General features: G+C 41.7%; 1 protein-coding gene across 1 annotated transcript in view; it reads left to right on the top strand.

Moving 5' to 3' along the window:
- Positions 1-17,391, top strand: part of gk (glycerol kinase) — a 406,492-nt gene that overhangs the window by 238,113 nt on the left and 150,988 nt on the right. The gene's annotated exons all lie outside the window — the stretch shown is intronic.

The following is a 17,391-nucleotide window of genomic DNA, read 5'->3' as shown; positions in this document are numbered from 1 at the left end:
TAGAGGCTTCAAAGTGAAGAACTGCTTTAGGGCATTTCACCTTTCAATTTCAAATGTTGCCAACACCTGAAGATCGTGAGGATCCTGTCTCCAGGTTGACCAGTCAGAAAATCACACGGAGGTCAAAAGTAACCACTGCATGCTTAGCAGTGGTAGTAACTGAATAAAATATGCAGAGAAAAACCATGCAGGCAACACAAATATTTCGCCATGGATAATTCCAGCAGTGATATCTAGGTTATTCTGCTTTTTTCTTCAGATTGTGCAATGTGCCAATGACAAAATACATCTGCTGTGTATACACATCAGATTTGCACAGTTACTCTTCATCTGTCTATGAGTAATTATGGCCCAAGAAAGTCTGCTGTTACTTTTAGCTGTCTCATTGAGTGAAATGAATAGATAAATACAATACTGAGTAAAAATGTACACTAAGAGGTTGAGTTTTATCATTAAGACATTAACGATGACGCAACACCAATGTTAAAAGGCTCAGGAGTAAATATAGTACTTACCATTATATTGCCCTTAAAAATTAATCCATAGATTCAATATATTCATTCCCATTAACTCTTCAGAAATTGCAGGAATGAATGACTGTACGGTTTGATGGGGTTGTGAAACTTTTGTTCCTTATTTATAGAGGTAGACATGTATATATTTTTAAGCTTATAATATTTTAGTAAAATAGAACCTTAATATGTAATTTGCAATCACTATTGGTATCAGAACATGGAATTCCTTATTGAGTTTGGTTTCAGGAACACACCATGATCACAACACCATGCAAAAGTAACCAGAGAATTAACAAAAATATCACCTGTCCCTATTAATGTGGGTTTTGTCTGTCCTCTGACTCTTCCCTCTCAACAGCTCCCTGTGAAACACACGTTGTTGTTGTTGACTGAGAGGAATATGATCTCATGCTTTTATTCAAGATCCACAAATCACAATTGTGTGTCAGTGCAAGAGCCAATAATTTGCTTTGTGCACCAGATTTCAGGAGGACAGGAATATGACAGATTGAAATCTGCAGGAGACCTCTCTAGATCTTTATCTGTAGCTTGAGTGAAACCTTAGGAGGGACAGCTTAAACAAAAGTCACATGCATTTATGTAATGCCTTTTCTGTAATAACATTTTCCAAAGCTCTTCACAATATCAAATAGAATTTTACACCAAGCCACAAAGAGAGGTATTGGGTCAGGTGGCCAAAGGCCAAGTCAAAGAGATGGATTTTAAGGAGCATTTTAAAGGAGGAACGAATGGTAGAAAGGGTCATAAAATCTCATCACTGACCTCAGTGCCTTCAATGCCTCTTTTCCCAATGTTCTGCATATCTCTTCATTGGGAAAATTTGACCCTTTCCCTAAAATAGTAGAATCGTAGTTTGCATATTAAAATTTCATGAATGGGCTTGCGTATCAGAATCTTCCGATTTTATATGGGGTCACAACCCTAACCACTGCTTTTTCCCATAAAATGGGTGTTTTTCTTTGACTGGCATCGAAAGCTGATTTGCTGCTTTTTGCATTGTGTTGATTTCCTTGGAATTGTTCTGCAAGAACCTTGCTTAGGAGATAGAATCCAGCAGCTTTAAAGAACAGTTTTTTTTCTAAGTACTGTGATTTCCATGAATACAGTGAGTCCTTGACAAATACCCACATGGCTTCTGTTGATTGAATGGGACAAGAATGTCCATTTATTATTGTTTCTGGATCCTACTGATTGTACTATTACCCCACCAAGCACATCTATACTTCTGTTGCCTTCATATTGTGATTCAATGGATGGTTCTGTGGTATTATGAGATCAGAAAATGAGATGCCTATGAAATGAAAAGGGGAGTGCTGATTTCAGGAAAAGTTCATAAATCGTGATAGAGAAAGGAAAATTAATACTGTTTTTGATCTCGTGAATCAGTGAGTTTTCAAATAGATTGGATTATTACTTTTTTTAAAAGAAAATTTTATTTCATTTCTGATTGTGGGTTTTTGCCTGTTGTGGACTGCAGACTGTTGTGGACTCTTCACCTTGAATTCATCCTTTTCAAGAGAGAGCTTCCTCTAACCTAAAGGTATCAAAAACTTGCTTATTGGTGCTCCTTATCACTATCAAGTGCACCACTGATAAGAACCTGATTGTTATTGACCACAGATCACTTTTACTACATTACCATTGTTACTTGTAACCTTGGCGCTTTTCTGACTGATTTGCTGCTTAGAAATAATGTACTAGCAGAAGAAACTCAGGGATAACACTGGCAGACAATAACAATATAATTCAGTAACCTTCTTATGGATTGACAAATTGAAGACTTCAGTCTGCACATCATTGCTGTCAAGCAACGGTATAAACACTGTATGTTAATGAAAATTGGCTGAAAATGTAGCTTGCTTTCTTTGTTTCTCATCTCCAGGTGCTTTTGTGATTGATTAAAAATAAACTCAGGGTCACAATAATAAGACTGTGTACAAGGTCAATGTAAAAACGAATAATAAATAACAAACAGAAGATGTGCAATGTTTTTTATGGTGTTGTAGCTTCAATTTTTACAGAATCATTGTGTAAATAGCTGTCATGGAATATGATGACTCAGTATTTAATGTTGTCGACATCTGTTAACCCTCAGACAACTGCACTATTGAATAAGAGTTGAATAACCAATTCGCCCAGAAACTGTAGAATGATCTTTCCTCAAATTTAGAACAATTCTGGCAGGGACGGGGCAGAATTTGAGACAGAGTGCAGCTCTGCTGGTTTTCTGGAGCAACAAACAATCTTCTGGAGGAATTCAGCAGGTCGAGTAGCATTTGTGGGGGGAAAGGAAGTGTGGATGTTTTGGGTTTCTGCTCTTTAAGACCGTTAAGCAAATTTTCCTTTGGAGCAAACAGGGATGTCTTCTGCTCATCCTCAACATGTTCCCGATGAAGTTTGTGAGCATCCCTGGAGGTACCCTCCCTTGGGAATCCTGACCAAACCATCCCTGGTAAACCTAGCAGAACCTCAAGCTGCTGAGAACAAGTGTGGGTCATGTCTGAGCATGCTAAAAGCCTCCAACTGAGAATAAGAAAATTCTACTTTTTGAAGTGTGACCCTGTTTTTCAGGGAAGTGGGTTTAAAAGATTTAAGGACAGTTTTTCTTTCATTCTCCTCCAAGCCACCGTGTGGCAGTCACCATTTACACTTTAATGAATGGGTGCTTCTCCCCCATGTTTAAAAAATGGCCTCATGCACAAAATTTAAGCCAAAGTCACGTTGAGATAAAGTTAGTGCAAATACGTTTCACCCTTTAGCCAAATATTCTTTCTTCTTTTTGAAAATGGTATTACTCAGAACTATTATTTAAATTTGCCTATTTTTAAAATTCTAGAATCATTGGGTGCACAAGTAGTCCACTCAGCCCATCGGATCTATACCAACTCTTTGAAACAGCTGTACATATAGTCTCATTTCCCTGCTCTTTCCCTGTGAACTTACTTTTGTTTTCAACTTAATTCTCTGCTTTCTCTCCAGGAAACATCTGTATCTGCAAACTTCCTGTTCAAATGGTTTACTCTCTGATACTACATTATTTTTAAAATTCTTTGAGGTCAATATTTAATCTTGAATTTGTTTTTTTAACCTGACCTATCTAGCAGGAGCGTGATTGGTTCTAGACAGAAACGTCTTTACTCTCACTATCTGTTGCCCTCAAAGAGGCATGAAGCAAGAAATTCACCCAAACCTGACCCAGTCCCAAGTTAAGCTAAATTTTGACTTGTGGATACTGTCATTGAATTGTGGTCCAAGAAATTAAATTCATCATATTTTTTTCATTGATTGTAACTCTTTTTGCAATGTGTGAACAAAAGCAAAGAGGAGTTGTTTCAGTTCTGTTTTTGTTAATAGTTAAACAAGTGGCATATTAGTGCAGCAAATAGAATGAATAACAACAGAAATTGCTTCAAAATCTCAGCAGGTTCAGGCGGTATCTCCAGAAAGAGAAAACAGTTAATGTTTCATGTTGAAGACCCTTCATTAGACTGAGAAAGCGAGTTAATCTCGTAACAGAAACACGCAAAACACCGGAAGAACTCAACGGGTCAGGCAGCATCTCTGGAGGGAAATGGATAGACGACCTTTCGGGTTGAGACCCAGTCCAGATGAGGGTCTCAACCCGAGAGGTTCAACTGTGCATTTGCCTCTGCAGATGTTTGCCTGACCTGCTGAATTCCTCCAGCGTTTTGTGTGTTGCTCCAGATTCCAGCATCTACAGTCTCTTGTGTCTCCAGGTAACAGAGAAGGTGAGGGGAAAGCAATAAGTGGAACAAAATGACTGTCTGCAACAGGGTGAAATAATGTGACCGTGAATCTGTTAATCTGCTTTGTCTGTGTAATGTGTTGCTAGAGTTATAAGTCTGAATGTGGTTGCACAGTCTGACCCACTGGGACATGCCCAGCAGGCCAGAATATACAAATGAAAGAGAAAAGGAAGAGACGAATAGCAAGCAACAATGGCCAGTCCCGATACAAGCTCACCACGCTGCTGCCTCACAGCTCCCGCGTCCTGGGTTCAATGCTGACTTCTGGTGCTGTCTGTGCAGAGTTTGCGTTGTCCTCCCTCACTGACCATGTGGGTCTCTTCCCATATTCCAAAGATGCGTGATTGGTGTGTTAATTGGCTTCTGTAAATTGCGCCTTGTGGGAAGGTAGCTGATAGAATCTCGGGGGGGGGGGGGGGGGTGTCTGATGGGGACGTGGGGAGGATAAAGTGTGCTTTGGTGTAGAATTAGTGTGTGTATTTGATGGTTGACACAGTCTGGGTTGGGCCATAAGGCCTGTTTCTGTGCTGTACGACTCGAAGCGTTCCCACAGCAGTGAGCTTGAACATGTGTACTTCCTCAGTTTGTTGGATCTGACAGAAACATCCGAAGACTCTGCTGGTCTACAGTCATGTCTTGCAAAATAAAAACACATTCCAATAGCACGTCAACTTGAGGAGGTGTCCAAATAATTCTTAAATTATGATTGAACTTCAGGATGACATTCTCAGAATTGACGGACTGTGTTTGACAATCTATCCTCTACACACAGCTGAATCCTATCACTGCATGTCACCAGCAATAAATACGGCCAGCTGTTGATTCGCAGATACTGATGCCTCATTTCACTGACATTTACCGTGTGCATTGATTGAAGGACAGATTGTTCTTTGAATTATGTTGTCAATTATGGGTAGGTTATTTATAAGATAAGTTACTTCATTTGCCAAGCAATTTTGCTCGAACAAGGTCAAGATCCACACAGAACCCGAAGCCAGCTTTAATATGTGATTACCCGGGATTATGTTTGACACAGCGATGGACCGTCTTGAAGACGAAACGCCACAGAAGTTTTCTGTTTCAATGTACTTTGGGATACTGACAAAGCTGGCGTCCTTATCCTGAAACTCGATTTCAGAGATTTAGCTGAACAAAAATATCATGACTACATGAATCAGTCAGAGGATGGGGCTCCCTCAGTGAATGACTTGCTTTTTCGTTCACAAATCTAACAGGCATCAGTTAAGAATAAGGTGGACTAACCTTCACCTGTCTGGATTAATGCAGCTCCACCTACACACGAAAAAGCTTCGATACCAGCCAGGATAAAGCAGCCAGATGGATCAGGCTACCACCTTAAATATTCACTCCCACAACCACTGCCACATGATGGCTGTGGTACACTTGGCAACTTCAAGATCCACTGCCAGCAAACTCTTAAAGGCTTCTTTGGTAGCAGCACCCAAACGTACTACCAAGAACGAAGGCAGCAGGCGTAATATGCAAGTTCCCATCCAAGTCACACACTGTGCGGCATCAGGATCCTGGAAGTTCCTGTGCAGAGGTACATTGACCACGTGGACTACAGTGGGGTGAAGAATGTGCTTTGACAAAGGGAAGGAAGATTTGCAATGTCAGCGATGCCTCATCACTTTAACAAATAAAAACAAAATCTAGACCTAAGAATTGTTTCTGGAATAAAAGGCGGCAGACTTAACAAGATTAGCACTGGGAGCAAGCTCACTGGTCACTGGGATGAGGCAATAATAACGGCAGTGTAATGCTACCTGTGAGGTTCAGCACTGGAAACGTTGGATTGGTCCACTTGCATTGCTCCACTTACCAACGCCAGACTCTGAGGAAAATACTGGGCAGTGAGTTAGTCATCAGTCATGCTATTGCTGTCATTTACTGGGACTTTTGTCTGATCTATTGAAGCCATGATGGTTCATTATCATGATCATGCACCATTGCAACTGTTCAATGCATGAACAGGATCATGAATTTCCTTAGTTTCATCACTTTTCTCCCAGCACTGTAGGTCAGTGAGGAAGCTCCCCTTCTCCCAGCACTATATGTCAGTGAGGGAGCTTTCACCCTGTCTCCCAGCACTGTATGTTAGCAAGAGAGATCTCCGCCAGTTTCCCAGTGCACTATGTTAGTGAGGGAGCTCTCCCCCCGTCTCTCAGTACACTATGTCACTGAGGGAGCCTTCCTACAGCCTCCCTGTACTGAATGTCAGTGAGGGAGCTCTCCCCCAGTCTCCCAGTATCGTATGTCAGTGAGGGAGCTCTCCCCCAGTCTCCCAGTATCGTATGTCAGTGAGGGAGCTCTCCCCCAGTCTCCCAGTATCGTATGTCAGTGAGGGAGCTCTCCCCCAGTCTCCCAGTATCGTATGTCAGTGAGGGAGCTCTCCCCCAGTCTCCCAGTATCGTATGTCAGTGAGGGAGCTCTTCCCCAGTCTCCCAGTATCGTATGTCAGTGAGGGAGCTCTCCCCCAGTCTCCCAGTATCGTATGTCAGTGAGGGAGCTCTCCCCCAGTCCCCCATACTGAATGTCAGTGAGGGAGCTCTCCCCCAGTCTCCCAGTACTGTATGTCAGTGAGGGAGCTCTCCCCCAGTCCCCCATACTGAATGTCAGTGAGGAGGCACTCCCCAGTCTCCCAGTACTGAATGTATGGGGTGAATTTGTTCTGGCAATGAGAGCATCTGTGAGCAGGTTATCGTTGAGCTGGTCCCACCAACAATTTCCATCACTCCACTGACTGATAATTAGCCAGTTCGGATTTGTCCATTTTGAAGATGGAACATAACTGAGTGAGTCTCCACATTATCAGGAAGATGCCAGTGTTGGAACTGTACTGGGACTGCTTGGTGAGGGGTGTAGCTGGTTCTTCCACCACACAGCCTATAATGCGCCCTGACCGTTCAACAGTATTTTGACGTCATATGGAGTGAATCAAACTGGCTGAATACTGCTTCCTGTGATAGTGGGAAGACGTTAAGATCAGTCACTTCAAGCTGAATTGTTTGGGGATATCCCAGCCTTTGGCACGAGCGTGCTATTCGCACACTCCGACCCCCACCCATCACCGAGGATAGGGATGAGTCTGGAGCCTCCTTCGTCGATGAGTTGTTTGATTGTCCAACCCATTTATGACTGGGCAGGCACGGTAGTGTAGCGGTTAGCGTAACGCTATTACGGCGCCAGCGACCCGGCTTCAATTCCGGCCACTGTCCGTAAGGAGTTTGTACGTTCTCCCTGTGTGTGTGTGGGTTTACTTCGGGTGCTCCAGTTTCCTCCCACGTTCCAAAGGCGTACGAGTTAGGAAGTCGTGGGCATGCTATGTTGGCACCAGAAGCGTGGCGACACTTGTGGGCTGCCCCCAGGACACTCTACACAAAAAGATGCATTTCGCTGTGTGTTTCGATGCACACGTGACTAATAAAGGTATCTTATCTTATGTTGTTGGATGCAGACAGAGCCAATCCAATCCATGGGTTGAAGCATCATTTAGCTCGATGTATTGCGTTCTATTTTTGCTGTGCATGTAATCCTGTGTTGTAGCTTTGCCATGTTGGCACCTCATTTTTGTGCAGACTTGGTGCTGCTCCTGGGGTGCCCTTCTGCACTCCTTACTGAATCGGGATTGACCCCATGGCTTTGATTGCAGAATGGAAGGATTTGCCAGCTCATGAGGTTACAGATTGCGGTGGTGCAGGTTTCTGCTGCTGGCGGTGTGGGACAGCGCCTCATGAATTCCCAGTTTTTGTATTGTCAGCTCTATTGTGAGCACATTGCTGGTGCCACACAAAAACTGGAGGGAGTCGTCTGAGTGAAGATCGACCACTGACTCTGCAAGGACTCTTCAATTGTGCCTTCCACCAATGGTGTAATGGACGGATGCACCTGCAGCTGATAGGTATGTGAAGATGAGCTCAAGCAGACTTGTCTTTTGTGTTGGTTCTCTCACCACTTGCTACAGACCCACTCTGGCAGCTACATCTTTCAAAACAATGGGAAGATCAGTGCACAAAATGGCAATAATTCCAGAGCACGTCACGAGGTGCATGCACAAATAACTTTAGTGCCAACCATGATATTATGGAAGATCTTTCCAAAAAAAATCATCCATAATCAGCAAGGAAGAAGAAAATATATGATTATAGTGGTTTCAGTCATGAATCAGATCCTCACCCTTTATTCTGGCATGGAGGAGAGGGTGCAATCACTGACGAGATGATATCTGTATCTTAATATAACCATTAATATGCTTGCAGCCAGCTTGTGAACCATAAGAAATGTTTTAGTGGGAGGTCTGTCAGAGACTTATTGCTAGGAAAAACCCTGTCTCGAACGAACCTTTCATACGCAAAAAAATGAACTCTTGCTCTCCCAATCGACCTCATCGTGGCCCTTGTACTGTATTTGTCTACCTGCGATTCACTTTCTCTGTAATCGCAATGCAATATTCTGCATTCTGTTTTCTTTTTACTACCTCAATGTAATTATGGCATGATCTGCTTGGATGGCACACAAAACAAAAGCTTTTCACTGTATCTCAGTACATGTGACAATAATATGCCACTCCGCTCCCTTTTCATTGTTGAAATATTTCCTTCAGTGTTAATAGTTTTCTGCTTTTTCTGATTAGAGGCATTGAGCAAATAATGGCAAAACCCTTCACAACCCCTCCAGGCAACCATAACTTATATCTAAATGTTATTATAACAATCAAAAGGAAAGTTGATAAATTGAAAGTTTGCAGTTGATATGTAAGTATTGGGTAAGTAAATCAACTAGGTTAGTACACTGACAGTCGATGAAAAGGTCAGAACAAATGGAACCAATTGATCAAAGGTGAGCACAACTGCTGGGTGAAAAACTTAAATTTGCCCACTGTTGCTCATCAATGACAAATTCCTCTGCCTAAAGTTCATAAAAGTCAAAGGTCACAGAAAATAATTCCTTTAAATCTCTCGATGATTTTTCCAGAGCCATATATCTGGAGTCTTCATTGTTTTGGAGATTTTTGAGACCCATACGCTCAATAAACACTCGAAAGTAAAACTGGAGATGTACATTTCACAGTCTCCTACGAGTTGTTCAGATCAGCTTGCACACATTTTGAGCCTTGCACTGAAGATTGCAACTGAATAGTTGGGGTTGTTTTGAAGGGTTTGGGGGGATTATACCAATATTTACACAATGTTTTCCAAACAACACTAAGTTAAACCACTCTTAAAGCTGAGGAAATAATAAGTTTGGTGTGTGTGAGTTTCTTTGCTGGGCTGGATCCTGCCCAGTGCCTATGTTATTGTAAGTTTTTTCACTGCTTCCAAATAGAGACGTTTGGATATAGCTGAAAAAATAAGCAATTTAAATAACCAAAAATTATTACAAAAGACAAAAAATTATAAATCTATTTGAAAGTACTTCTGTTCATGAATTTAAAACATAAATATTCATTGAAGTCAAGAAAAATCAACAACAAACTAACCCACACTTACCTTGATGTGAAGGTCTGTGATCCCATTCAACTGAATGAAGCCGCTTTCAGTGCACCAACTGGAGTAAGAAACCAGATGCAAAGTATTTCCTGCCTCTCAACTCAGCAACTTATCAATGTTCCTGGACTCAATGTTTGGTCTTGGGGATGTTCAGACACCTGACCTCAGCACATGCCCAGCTCCCGTGCTGTGGTGCAAATCTGTGCAAGTACAGTGGGCACTGCTGCATGTCCTGCAGCTAGCTGCCAGTTCTCTGCAGAACCTGCTGAGTGTCATCTTCATGTTCTGGACCAATCTCATACGTAATGCTCTCACATCTTGAAGGTATGCTTACACTTATATAAATTACAGGAAGTATTTGAATTCTACATAAGAATACCATTGTGGGAGGGGGTGGAGAATGTAGTGGGGAGGGAATCCACATTGCAAAATGCAATTTATACTTCTCACTCTCTCCTCCTCTTCCTCTCTTCTATCCTTTTTCTTTACTCCCTCTCCTTCACTTTCACCCTCCGTTCTCCTCTCTTCCTTTCCTTCCCACTTTCCTCTCTCTCTCTCACATACACACTCTCTCTCTTTCTTCCCCCCTCTCTCACCCTCCTCCCCTCCCCCTCTCTTCTTCCTCCCTACCTTCCCTCTCCCCTCTCCCCTCTCCCCTCTCCCTCTTCTCCCCTCTCCCTCCTCTTCCTCCCCTCCCCCACTCCCCCACTCTCCCTTTCCCCATTCCCCCTCTCCCCCCCCACCCCTACCGCCCCTCTCCCCATCTCTCCCCTCCCCACTCTCCCCTCTTTCCCCCTCACAGGTGTCACTAATAGTTGAGTACAAAAAATCCCAATAAGATCAATCTGGGTGCAGCATGCAAGAGAAGTTTAAGAATGAATCAAAGCTTAGTCACGGATTTGAAGGACTAGCTTCGGAATATTCCTTTAAGGAAACCATACTATTATCATGTAGTAGAAAGAAAAGTTGAGAAGCACGAGAGAAGTTTTTCTTTCTGAGTTAATGTCTGAGTTTCGTTGGAAACCTTCAAGTTGGACCTGAGTGCTTCTTCCTGTGGTGTAAAAAGAAAGTTACGTTTCACCTCTAGTCACAGTCACATAAGGTTTGCAATCATTAGGCTCAGCACGTTAAATGTCAGCAACCGTTTTGTGTACAGTATAGTTTTTAGCTGCGGTGTCATGGTATGATGCAACCCATACATTTATCTTTGTAATTTTAACATACATTTCACATTGATATGTATCTGAAGTTCTGAGCAATATATTTAAGTAAATCTGTAATCCCACTTTTCCACAGCAGTATTATTTCATTGGTCTTTTTGTGAAGGAAATATCAAGAAAGTATTCAAAAGGATCACTACTTTTCTGATAGAACTCCCAGTTCTTATCACAGCTATTCATGAGTCACTGGTATTTTTGTAAATTTATCTACACAGCTCATTTTAAATTACGATGAAAATGAGCAGAAAGTGTACTTTGAAAGTGATAAGAACTATCAAGAACTAAAGCAAAATAGTATCAGAGAAAGTTGCACTACAAACATCATTAAATGACATCCCATAGTATCTTTCCCTGTCAGGATGTATCCTGCAAATCCTGGTTCCAAGGTTTTCTAGTCTGAGCACTTGAATCAATCTCAAGCAATTGTCCTGGACAAAACCTTGAGAATGCAATTGAATGAATATCTTCTCCTTATCTCTGAAATCTCTGATTGGTAGCCACAAGAAAGAACAAATGGCATTTAAATAGCATCCTTCAGGATCTCAGGACATCCTTTTACAGCTGATGGAGCACTTTTGTGGTCCAGTCACTGCTGGAAGATAGGAAATATGGCAGCCAATTTGCTCATATCAAAATGTGATAACAAATTTTGTTGATTGAGAGATAAGTATGGCCCAGCACAACTGGAGTATTCCATTGCTCTTCTTCAGGATGGTGTTGTTGATCTTTCATGTACACCTGATGATACCTTGAACAGTTCATCATTCCCTCATATTGCACTCAAGTGTCAACCTACATTTGGTGCTCCACTCTCTGGAGTGAAGCATGCATTCTGACTCAGAGGCAAAAGTGCTCTCAGTTAATTCTTGTTTGTGCCCTCCACAACTGCATTAATGTGATTTGTTAGCAATACCAGTTTTAAATCAAATGCAAATGTAAAGATAGAACATATATTTAAAGGTATTTCAAAATAAAGCTTCTGTCCTTACAAAATTATAAACTTTATTCTTGTTATTTTGATATTCAACAATGCACATTCAGGCATCAAAAGCCCAAGGTACAGGATGAACGCATCAAACCTGGTGTTTCTAGTACCTGCTGTGTTCTAATTATTATTTCCATTTGATTGAGCAGATTTGTTCAGGGCAATTCTGCTGACATTAGCCACCTGAAAAGAGCTGAAGAACAAACTACATTCAGTACAATTGAAGTTTCTGCTTCTTTTGTACCCATTGTATCAGAAGCAAGTCAGCCCAACAAACTGGCCACACCCCCATGGTGAATTGACCAACACTGGGAGTTGCACTAATTGTTTGCTTCCCCAGTACCGTAATGCCAATGCCATTTCCATCTCTACGTCCTTCAACAAAGTTGAAAGTGGCTCAACAAGATTCCATTATGTTAGGTACCTGTGGAACACCATTTTGAAGAGTGGTACCTTAAAACCTCTCAATTGCAACACCGAGTGAAGGACTTGCTTCATTGCATTATTGTAATGTATTTGAGTGAGGGGTCATGATCCATAGCAACTTCATGCTATCTGGTTACCTGAACAACAAAATTATTATGGAAAATTCAATCCAATCTGGTAATGGTGTGAGAAACTCTTTAGACCTTGATCAGACACAATGCGTGCAGTCAGGAGATGATGCTCTTCAAAATTCTGAAAGGTTTGGTGCTCAAAATCAGTGACAGACTGGACTAAGAGTGGCCCTGATATTTAAAGCAATAACAGACTTCATGACAAATTATTTTAGTTTGCTTAATTTATGTACTTTTAGCATAAGTATGTGTTTAATAAAATCCCTGCAAATTATTCAACATGATTTAGTTTTACTTGCCACTTACAGTTACTTTTAAGGATATTGGCATATCTGTGATGGTAATTTTTTAAATATTGTTTTAAACAAAACCAAAACGTGTATAATGATTGAACAACACTCAGCCTGTATGCATTACCAGTCTCATATTTTTCCTAAGACTCCTAATTTTTCTCTGATTTTCTCAGCTCTTCCTTTATGTTTCTTTTGCACAGTTTATTGTTTATATTTGTGTCAGCATGTTCTGGGTGTGCTAATTTTGGTTTATCCGGGTTTTCCCATCATTGGGCAATCAATGAGATATTCAGCACAAATTACAGATGAAGTCTTGTTGAAAGCCAAGGCTTTGCATGATTTAAAAACAAAGCAACATCAAAAATAATGCATACAAATCCAAGTATATGTTATTTTTGTCATTGACAGCGTTTGCTGCTGCTTTTAATTTTTTTCACAAAGACTGGTTAGTTGGCTCTTCTGGCATTTTTGAGAAACGTCAGATAGACAGTCCTAGCCTGCTCAAAATGTGGTGTTAATTTCATTCTTTGTCCCCTCGATTTGAAGGCAAGACAGCAATTTAATAAATTCTGACACTCATGACAAACTGGATAAATTCCACAGCATCCCTAGTATAAGTGCAAAGCCAGTTCCATGTTTGAAATGAGTTTGTGGTAAAAATTGTTGAGAACTATGAGTGACATTGTTCCCTCGGCTGGTTATCCTGAGTGAAGCTTATTGTCAAAGCATACAGGTAGGAGCTCACCCCACCCACCTGCTGAAAGGATCAACTTGCGGATGAGGAAGAGAATTATGTCCAAAGTTGAGTCAATATAGAGGTAATGAGGGTAAGTACAAAAGATCCCAAAGTGGAAAGTATTTAATGGTTTACGGTGAACACCTGTGTGGAGCAGCCACTAATTAATTCAATATAGTTTGAACTATCAACACCAAGTTTGAATTTTGACAATACAGTGGAAAATACCAACCTTATCCAAACACAACAAATATGGGAGCAACTTTTGGCATATTTGCATTATGTTCCTGATCTTTAATCAAACTATTTGGATGTAAACTTCTCTGACTATACTCAGGGCTAGAAATTCCTCCATATTTTTGTTTCTCTATTCTCATAGCAAGGGTGAAGGTAAGATTAAAGAAATTCTAGAATGTGCAACAGCCATCAATTCTTCAAAGTTTGGACTGAAGACAACCTTGTTCATGAGTGACTGAAACTGTTGCTGTTAATTGGCAATTTAACTCCATTTTTATGAACTCAGCCTCCCACATTTCCAGAGATTAGTAGCAATTACCTATTTGTGAACCCAAGGTAACAAATGTGCCCACTTAACTACATGGTGTTTTGATCTCTGCACCTGCAGTTTCTAGAGGTTTGTTGTTTGTGCTTTGCCTACATTCGTATTGGATTAAGATGACTTTTCATACAAATACTTGGAGGAACATTTAGCTGAGTGTAAAAGATCCAAGGGCAGAATAGGAGGGAGTGTTAAATGGAATAATATATACATAACCCCAGTTGCATGGATCTGAATTCCCCCAGCCCCCACCTAGAGCTCTTCCTCAGCAGAGAGGTCTTCACTGAGCTTTGTCATTTGCATGTAGCAGGTATTTTGCTGTGTTCACTTCCTTTGGCTTTGCAGTTGATTGATAGAAGTACAAGGAAAAGTAATCTAGCAGGCAGCCCTTCAAGGGGAAGGCCCATGGGATGGTCAGTCAGCTGGGAACTGTCTTTTCACTCTGACATATGCCACATAACAGCTTTTCCTCATCTTAGCTTTGATGCAACACTCGCTGAGGGAGCAGTTGAGTCATTGTTTTGTATCTATCTTTAGCTGTTAATATCAACAGAATAATGATAGTGATCCTGGTGAGTTACTGCCACGAACACATTTTAACTGTTTTGAACACATGGCAGCTGTAAATTTCTGGTTAGAATTTTTCTCTGTCAAAACCTGCCAAAAATACCTGTTTGTTGAATTTGATATTAAAGTGGGCACAGTTGGTTCACACTTTAACAGAGGAATCTTCCAAATTGAACATTTCTAACTGTCTTTTTACAGCTACCTTTTTATAATATGCAGACTAGGGAACCACATGGCTGTAGAATATGTGTAAAAGGCGAGTATTGTTGTTTTATAACAAAATGGATGCTGTCTCCACGATGTGTGTTCCAGCACACCTAGAAAAAGCCTGTTTGATGGCAAACTGACATTGTAAATGGCAAGGCAAGCAATGCAGGAGATAACTTCCCCCAAATAATGTTGACGTATTGCCCAATTGAACATCTACAGCAAGATCCCACTCACTCTGAAGCTTGTTGGAAGGATCAGAATTCCCTGCTGCAGGCATTGAACAAAGGGTAGGTTTTTGGAAGATGTGCCTGAAGTTGGATAACAGTTTATTATTGTCACCTGTACCAAGGTACAGTGAAAAACTTGTATCGCATACTGTTCATGCAGATCAATTCATTACACAGTGCATTGAGGTAGTACAGGGTAAAAACAATAACAGAAGACAGAGTAAAGTGTCACAGCTACAGGGAAGTGCAGTGCAGGTAGACAATAAGGTGCAAGGTCAAACAAGGTAGATTCCATCTCTTTGAATAAGGGAACCGTTCAATAGTCTTCACTGTCGGATAGAAGCTGTCCTTGAGTCTGGTGGTATGTGCCCTCAGGCTCCTGTATCTTCTGCCTGATGGGAGAGGAGAAAAGAGAGAATGAACTGGGTGGGTGGGGTCTTTGATTCTGCTGGCTGCTTCACCAAGGCAGCAAGAGGTATAGACAGCGAGAGGTATAGACCTTGTCTACCTCACAGGTTGTGGGCAAAGTGCCCATGAGCTTTAGAACAAAGAAGAGTACAGCACAGGAACAAAGAAGAGTACAGCACAGGAACAGGCCCTTCGGCCTACAATGTTGTGTCAAACTAATTAAGCTAGTAATTAAACAACAAACTAAACTAATTCCTTCTGCCTGCACAATTTCCATATCCTTCCATTCTCTGCATATTCATCTAAGGGTCTCTTAAACATCTCTATCGTATTTGCCTCCACTACCACCCCTGGCAGTTGCATTCCAGGCACCCACCATTCTGTGTGTAAAACAAAAACTTGCTCTGCACACCTCCTTTGAACTTACTCCCTCTCACCTTAACTGCATGCCCTCTTGTATAAGACACTTTGGCCCGGGAAAAAGATACCGGCTTTCTACTCTATCTATTGCTTCTCATAATCTTATAAACTTCTTTCTGGTCTCTCCTCAGCCTCTGCAGCTCCAGAGAAAACAACCTAAGTTTGTCCACTTTCTCCCCCTAGCACATGCCCTCTCATCCAGGCAGTTTTCTGACGCATGCTGGCAGCAGGCATGGAATATTAGAAAATCAATCCCTATTTTTTTTATATTGCACAAATGTACATCAGGGAAGACCTGTATTTCGGATTACAAGTTCTACTTGTGAGAAAGGTTAATCACCCAGAGATGAAGACCAATGACCTGGATGAGGCAAATCCACCATTGCTTTGCAGATAATTCCTCATTGTCATGGCTGAGTTGCATTCTCTCCAATTCTGAGTTCTGAGGTGGCCAGTGAGTCCCAAAGTGGTGCTTGACGCGGCAGTTTGGGATGTTATGCATTCCTGCTGCTTTCATTTAGCCTCCCCATGCACCTCTTGAGGTGCACATTGCCTTTTCAGATGCTCCTCTATTTCGAATGGCCACGGGCCAGGGCTTTCCGTGAGTTAGTGAGGATGTTCCTTTAGTTTCAAGGAGACTTTGAGAATGCCTTCGAAGTATTCGCTGTCGTCCCGATAATCTCTTGTCACGACAGAGCTCGGAGTGGAGTGCTGAGTTTGGTTCTGGTTCTGAGACTGGTTCATGCGTGCTCGTGATGTGGTCTGCCCACTCGAGCAGTAGTTGTGTGCGATCAGAACCTTGAGATGTTGGTCTGGGAGAGGATGGTCACACTGACTCAATTATGGATATAGAGTCACAGAGTAATACAGCACCAGAAACAGGCCCTTTGGCCCAACTCATCCATGCTGACCAAGATGCCCATTTAAGCTGGTTCTATTTTGCCTGTGTTTGGCCCATATCCATCTAAACCTTTGCTATCCATATACCTGTCGCAATGTATTTTAAATGATGTTATTGTACCTGCCTCAACCTCTTCCTCTGGCAGCTCATTCCATATATGCCCCACCCTCTGTATAAAGAAGTGACCCCTCAGGTCCCTTTTAAATCTTTCCCCTCTCACTTTAAACCTATGCCCTCTAGTTTTGATTCCCTTTCCCTGGGGGATAAAACTGTGTGCATTCGCCCTATCTATGGCCCTCATGATTTTATCATGCTTCATGAATATGTGGAGGACTTTGCAGAGACACTGTTGCTGGTACTTCTCCTGCAGGTTCTCCATGTTTCAAAGTATTCAGGGTTGTGGGAATTGTTGCTGATCGGTAGACCATGGACTTAATTCTGGGTCTGAGGTCTTGATCTCCAGGCTCTTTTCCTTAGGTAATCAAGTGTTGCACT

The sequence above is a fragment of the Pristis pectinata genome, chromosome 4, assembly GCF_009764475.1.
Source record: "Pristis pectinata isolate sPriPec2 chromosome 4, sPriPec2.1.pri, whole genome shotgun sequence".
NCBI classification, from domain to species: domain Eukaryota; kingdom Metazoa; phylum Chordata; class Chondrichthyes; order Rhinopristiformes; family Pristidae; genus Pristis; species Pristis pectinata.
The sequence above is the reverse complement of the archived record's forward strand: the minus strand, read 5'-3'. Positions and strand labels throughout refer to the sequence as shown.